At 35.3% G+C, this 7,138-nt stretch overlaps 1 long non-coding RNA gene across 1 annotated transcript; it reads left to right on the top strand.

The window, feature by feature from the left end:
* The first annotated feature begins 265 nt into the window (after positions 1–265).
* Positions 266–2,962, top strand: LOC147481326 (uncharacterized). Its single transcript, XR_015205161.1, has 3 exons — positions 266–390; positions 1,253–1,322; positions 1,902–2,962. It is a non-coding gene; the product is annotated as an uncharacterized LOC147481326 (long non-coding RNA).
* The last annotated feature ends 4,176 nt before the right edge of the window (positions 2,963–7,138 follow it).

The following is a 7,138-nucleotide window of genomic DNA, read 5'->3' as shown; positions in this document are numbered from 1 at the left end:
TTAAAAGTACACTTGTGATCTGAACAAACTAATATCCCATGCTATGAAGGCATGGGAGCCTTCTTCAGTTAGTAAAAAGGGTTCCTTAAGTTAGTAGAGGGTATAGGCATACAGCAAATGATGAACTTCAAAACATCTAAACACTCAAAAGCATGTCTCTGATCCATAACTCAAGGATAAGGTGTAAATGTGTAATAACGAGTAATTTGAGCAGCTCATTGCGGGTGTATATTAAGCACAACGTTATCTATGTAACTGTGTCAGACAGCTTTTATGTGTGGAAGAGAACCCAACTTTCAGCTCTCTGAGGAAGAAAAGCAAGAATTGCGGAAAATCAGTTGGGATGATTTTTTGACAATGACGCGCAGTGCTATTAGGTAGATATGAAAAGTATGAGTTCAAATAATGAAAGGACTATTAATGTGTTGACGTTGTGCACATGTATAATCGGTTGTACTATCCAATTTTTTATGAGAAGAGGAGTTTTACATTACTTGGCTTTCATCGTTTTGTTATTTTAATGTATTGGTTTTTGGTCTTGGTACTAAGTCTTAACAAATTCTTAAAGTTGTCCAACAATTGCCTTTAATTTGTCATGGAAGCGGTTCGAATGGATTTGTTTTTGGTCTATGTTGATATGACATTGCCACATAATAACTAACTTCATCACTTCTATTTGTCGGATATCCTCCTTTAAAAGCCTTAAGCTCTTAGGTGTTACTGTCTTAGGAGCGGATACACTCGAGGTATGCTACTTTGGGGTATTTTGGTGCATGTAAGTTTATTTGAGTTTACAAATTTCCCATTGGTAGTGGAGTTTGGATATGATAGGATTGTTTTTTTTTACAAACAATCATTTTTCTCCAATTTTACCTAACTATAGCGGATTCTTTGATAATGGATGTCTAATGAGTGATTGAGTGTTGTCACTAATTAATCAGATCTTACCGAATGAATCTTATAGATGAGTATGGTACTCGGTTTATTTTATTATTACCTTTTTTTGTCGAGGCGAGTAATTTTTTCTTTTTTCTTAATCGTATATATAAAATTCGTTATTACTTGATTTTGACTTTAAAATTTCTCATTAGTCATTTTATTTTGTAGTTTTGATTGGCTTTTATTAGTCATTTTGCTCTTGATTGGATTCTACTTATTGATTGGGTTTTATTGCTTAGAAGTATTTCCCTTTTATTTTTCCTTATGGAATGGTAGGATGCTAAATTGATAACCCATGTGTAATTGTGAACAGAGACAATTTCTGATGAAAAAAGAGCAATTGAGTTGGATGCTTCCATGGCTAAAGCATACCTACGTAAAGGGTGAGAGGACCATTTTTTTTTTTTTTATGATATTAAATATAAATCGTTATATATTTGTCTAGATATGAAGTATTACAGACTTAGCAAATGTTTGGAGACTAATATGAATTTCTTAATTATTATATTATCGTTTAATTGTTGTTTTTTATACCTTAGCGAGGTGGCCCCAGTTGAAGAATCTATTAAATCAAAGTAGTGGTGATATGATCTTCTTAATATTTATATTATCGTTTAATTGTTGCATTTTAGACCTTTCACCAAGTTCCTCTGATGTGGCACCAGTTGGTTGCATCTCCTTCAATATCAGCCAATTCTACTGATGGTAAAAAAGGGATGAAAACAATACTTTGTCCCGTCAACTAAAAGTCGCAACTCCTACTAAACCAAAATATAGGTACTTGATAGTCTTATTTACTATAATCATCACATTTTTTTTTTATCACCTCCATTACATTATTGGTCATGTCTTACATGGAAACTAATTGACTTAGTTGACCTGGTCCAATGGAGGTTGTGCATTATTATAGGTATAATTTAATATGTATTGAAGTAATGAGTATGTTTCTTTGATGTTAGCAGATGTCTAGGACTATCTCGATCAACACAAGGTCGTAAGTGCACACAAGGACAAAGTGTATCGGAGGTTTGCTTGGTGGTTGGATTGTTGAGTTGTGCACATTGGTATGCTACTGTACTAAGCCAAAATGAGTCTTTACTACTGTATGATGAACACATTGTTACTCATTATTAGTTTTGTTATTTGTATCACTATGTTTAAATTGAACTTAAGGATTTCGACTATTTAATTAGGAATTCGGTAAGGATTTTGTTACTAAGGACAGAAAATAGGATGAGGTATGAAATATCTTCATGAAAATTGTCATGTTGATTGTATCATACATAAACTCTAGGCATACGTGATTATGACACAATTTTGGACCCATGGTTAGTTTGACTATGTAGATAATATACTTCCATTTTGACTATGTTTTTTATTGAACAGAATGTTCATATGTTTGATCTATAGCTACTTAAACTAAAATTTCATAATTATGGATACCATTTTATTGGCATGAGCAATAGTTACTGAAGGGAGCTGTTATTAAATTGGATTTCAAGCTATTGCTACTGATACCTATTTCTAGAAGCCACTTTGCACAAAGGAAGCATAAGTTGCTTGCTACAGAAGTGGAGTTTATAAACACCTATTTACATATTTATAATGGGTATAGTTCCTCAGCTATAATGATAAAAGTCTTGGTTTTGGTTATATTGGAGAACTGTTGTTTTGTCTATTGTTCAACTTGCAACTATACTTATTTTTGTTGAAGGAAACTGCTATTTTAGAGTACTGAGCGATTATATGAAATGCAACTCAAGGGGGAGGAAAGGGATGATTGAATGTATGCCACAAATGAAGACAACTGAAGCAAAGAGCATTAGATGATGATTAGGCGAAGACAACTGAAAAATGTCTGGTGATGCAAAGCGTACCTCACCAAAGCAGTAGGTGAGAATGCTAACCAATGCGACAATGCAATACTCATGTAATTTTTTGAACTGCAAAATGTTTCATCAGTAACTGAGTTAAACCCTTATGTTTCTTACCCTTAGTTCATTAATCAATAAATGTTTCATCACTGACCTATATTTGTGATCACTCCGAGTTAAACCCAATTATGTTTCTTACCCTTAGTTCATTAAAAAGGTCGTAAAGGTGAACACTAAACTAAAAATAGACACTTCAAGTACCCAAACTAAAAATAAATGTTGGAGCAAATCAACTATTACTGTAGCAAGCCGGCCACCGGCCGGTATATTGGCTAGTAAAGACATTGTATCTCACTTATACGACATTATATGGTGCTGTTAAATTCGTATTTAGATAACTTGAAAATACACGTATTAAGCTTTCAGGTCACTTTCCAATAATCTAACACTCATCAAATGTTCTCATCCCTACATGACTTTTCCACCAAAAGTTGGCTTTCATTTTTGAATAATTCCTCTCTTTATTAGTCTCTTCAGAAATATCACCATCCTGGTATAATCGACCATCCATATATATATATATGGGAGGGATCAATATACTATGGTTTTCATACCATGGTTTATACCATGGCCCGCAACTTCACCCACTAGACGAACTAGAACCTAATTTTTTGTAGATATGTCCAACAAACCATGAAGATCACCTCCACAAAATTTTAGCTCATTTGATAGTGTTTAACAATGTCAAAAGATGATTGCAAAATCGAAAAATCTGGGCCGTTAAAAAGAAAATTAAAGTTATCAACAATTTTTAAATAGGTTAGAGGTTTCCAAATGATCCAAATTTTTGTGGAAAATCTATCCATAGTTAGGAGATCATATCCACAAAATATTAGCTTTTAACTCATCTTGTAAAGGGGCGTGGTATAAACCATGGTATAAAAAACCATGGTAAACGGATCCCTTCCCATATATATATATATGAGGAGGGATACGCCCACTCCAGTCTCGCCCACTCTCAGCCCACTCCAAATCGTAGCCACCGATATCCCAAGATCATCTCGAAGTCTTAGGGTCGAAATTAAAACAAAATTAAACAAGGTTAAACAGGGGGGGAAAAAACCCTTCGTCTCGCCCAACACCAGCGAAAAGCAAAACGAAATTAAAACAAAACAAAACAAAGAAAACAAATAGAACCAATTTCTCCCAGGCCAATTTATCTTCTCTTCTCCAAACAAAACAAAACAAATTGAACCTATATTATCTTCTCCAACAGTCGGGCTTAACTGTCTCTATGCCCAATTTTCTCCAAACCATTTTCAATATAGCTACAGTTCAGTTCAGTTGATTGGGTAAGTTTAGTTCAGTTCAGTTCATTGGGTTTAAATAGTTATTGTTATTAGTTTTGGGTTCAGTCTTTTAAAATTTGGATATTTTTTTGCTAGTAGTTCTTCTATTTGATTCGGGCTCTGGTTGATTTGTTTTGTGCTCATCCATTTATCAGGTAATTTGTCTTATGTTTTTTTCTTTAATCTTTACCCTATATTTAATTGTTATTTTGGTGATGCAAATTTCGTTTTAGGAAGTGGGTGTATGGTATTGCTAGTTTAGTTATTTTGGTGATGCAAATTTGGTTTTAGGAAGTGGGTGTATTGCATTGCTAGTTTAACTGAAAACTAATTGTATATGGGTTATGGGGTTATTTACTGTCAATGTTGTCCATAAATTATTTACTGTCAATTGTATATAGGTTATTTACTGTCAATGTTGTCTATAAATTTTGAAGTCTGTCTAAGTATTAGGTGTGAAATTTGTTTGTTCTGTGTTTTTTGTCTTATTTTTTGTTTTGATTTAGTATGAAGGTATTGAAAACAATTATAAAGTTACACTGAGGTACTTGATATCCATGCATATTATCTATATTGAAATGGGATTGTTATGATTACACTATTTATTGTGAATTTGGTTCAGTGTGTGCATTGTCATGACCTGATTTTCGTTGGTGTGTGGTTGTATTGCATTGTCATGACTAACTTTGCGAATTAAAAATGAGGTTTCCTTGTGTTATATAGTCAGTTTCTTTTGCCAAAGACGATCAATCCTATTTTTGGTTTTGAGTTGTTTAGTAAGGGGTAGTAATTTAATTAGTAGTAGAATATACATATCACGAGGAAACTCATAAAAGAACTGTTGAATTCTTACAAAGAAGGAATTGTTGTCATTTTCCGAAGACGACAACTATTTTTTAAGATACAATTACCTTGTTCACTTTTCTAGAGAAATACATTAATAGTTGTATTTTGAATGGTTCCTACCGGGTTCGGTTCTTTCGGGTTTTTTCTTATATTGAGAAAACCCGGAACGAACCATTCACTTATATGCACTGTCATACGGTATGAAAAAATAACTTGCAGCAACATTCAGTACATTGTATGCATTGTTACATTGACATGAAGGCCCCCCTAACATGACTGTTTACAAAAATCAATTGAACTAGAAAACTCATTCATGCATATTTTTTCCATTCAGTTAATTAGGAGTTGCTAGATTTTTTGTTGTCGTAAATTGATTGTATTGGATCATTTTCACTGTATCACTGTATTAATTTTAACAATTTTTGGCGAAATGAGATTATTGATGCATTATAGTTTTGGTTTTTAAATTAGATTGTACGACTCTCTCTAATTGATTATGTTTCGTTTTCGTTTTGTCGATGAAGCTTGTATTTCATATTATTAGATTGAAACTTGTGGTTACTAATATTTGTTTATTACTATTTTTTGTAGTAATAATGGCTTCTCAATCAAAGAATGTGAAGAGTGTAGCGAAAACCATCTACACAGGTGCTAAGAAATTGCTTAGTGGCGGTAGTAGTAGTTCGGGTCGTGGTGACCCGCCTGAGAAAAAAAGAGGAAGGGGAACGTCGGCGTCTGCCCATAGAGGAGATCGACAAGCCACCGATCCGAGTAATGTAGTAGGTGTAGGTGATTTAGAGGTAGTAGAAAAAAATAAAAGAAGAAGGAGGAAAGAAATAAGAGCTCCTATTGTAGATGAGGACGTAGATTTAGATTTAGATTTAGATGAGGATGAGGATGTAGATGTAGATATGGTTCTTCCTGAGAATTTAGATGGTGGTGATAGTGAAGAGGAGGATGGTGATGGTGAAGAGGAGGATGGTGATGGTGATGAGGAGGAGAAGAGGAGGATGTTGATGGTGATGAGGAAGAGGAAGGGGAAAGGGAAAAGGAGGATGTTGATGGTGATGAGGAAGGGGAAGGGGCAGGGGAAGAGGAGGATGTTGATGGTGATAAGGAAGGGGAGGAAGGGGAAGGAGGATGGTGAAGAGTCTGGTGACGACGAGGAGGATGACAGTGAGGAGGGGGACGATCTGGAGGAGGGGGGCGATGATTTGGAGGAGGATGACAATGAGGAAGATGATGATGAGGGGGAGGAACTGGTGGAGGAAATAATGGAGGCACCGGTGGTACGCCCTATTCAAAATATTGTGAGAAAATCGAAGAAAGACAAAGAGTACCAACTAGGCACATATGGTGATAGCCCGACTAGAGTGCAAGGACGTGACAAGGACCAGCTTTTGTATGACTATGTTGTGCACGTGGCTCGCGATGTTTGGGAGGGGCAGGTAATATTAATATTAATTAGTATTTTAATTTTTTTTACGAAATTAAATATTCTCCTCATTGACTCTTTGGTGTCTTTATTGTTTTAAGAGTGCGAAGTTTTGAAGTGTGGTCAGCACCTAACCAAGTTAAATCAATGGAATATGGAGTCAGAATTTAAAAACTCTCCTAGATTTGAAAACAAGCTCAGAAGGACGGGTTTGTATGATCTCGTGATGGGAGTATATGAGCATTAGGATTTAGTGTTAGTCTCTGCGTTTGTGGAGAGGTGGCATCTGGAGACCAACACATTTCATATGCCATTTGGGGAGATGACTATCACTTTGGATGATGTCTCCGAACTCCTAGGAGTCTCGATAAAAGGAAGAGCCGTGCAAGGGAACATTGATATGAAGTTGGAACAGACTAAGAAAATTCTTAACCGCGCTATTAATATATCGTTGGGAGCGATTAAGGAGGAGTTGCAAGCCAGCCACTTCATATCAAAAGTAAGGTTACAATTCTTGCAGCATCACATGGCCAGGAAGGTGCATGATAGTGCGATTAAAGTAAAAGGCCATGTGAAGAAAGCGTCGACTTTGATAGAGGTACAGTGTGCTGTCAGAGGTTATTTGTTATTCTTCTTTGGATGTACTCTCTTCCTCGACAAGTCTGGGACTGTCGTGCCTGTTTGTTACTTGAGAT

This window comes from Coptis chinensis, chromosome 8 (assembly GCF_015680905.1).
Source record: "Coptis chinensis isolate HL-2020 chromosome 8, ASM1568090v1, whole genome shotgun sequence".
In the NCBI taxonomy this organism is placed as follows: Eukaryota; Viridiplantae; Streptophyta; class Magnoliopsida; order Ranunculales; family Ranunculaceae; genus Coptis; species Coptis chinensis.
This window is presented reverse-complemented; position numbering and strand designations above follow the sequence as displayed.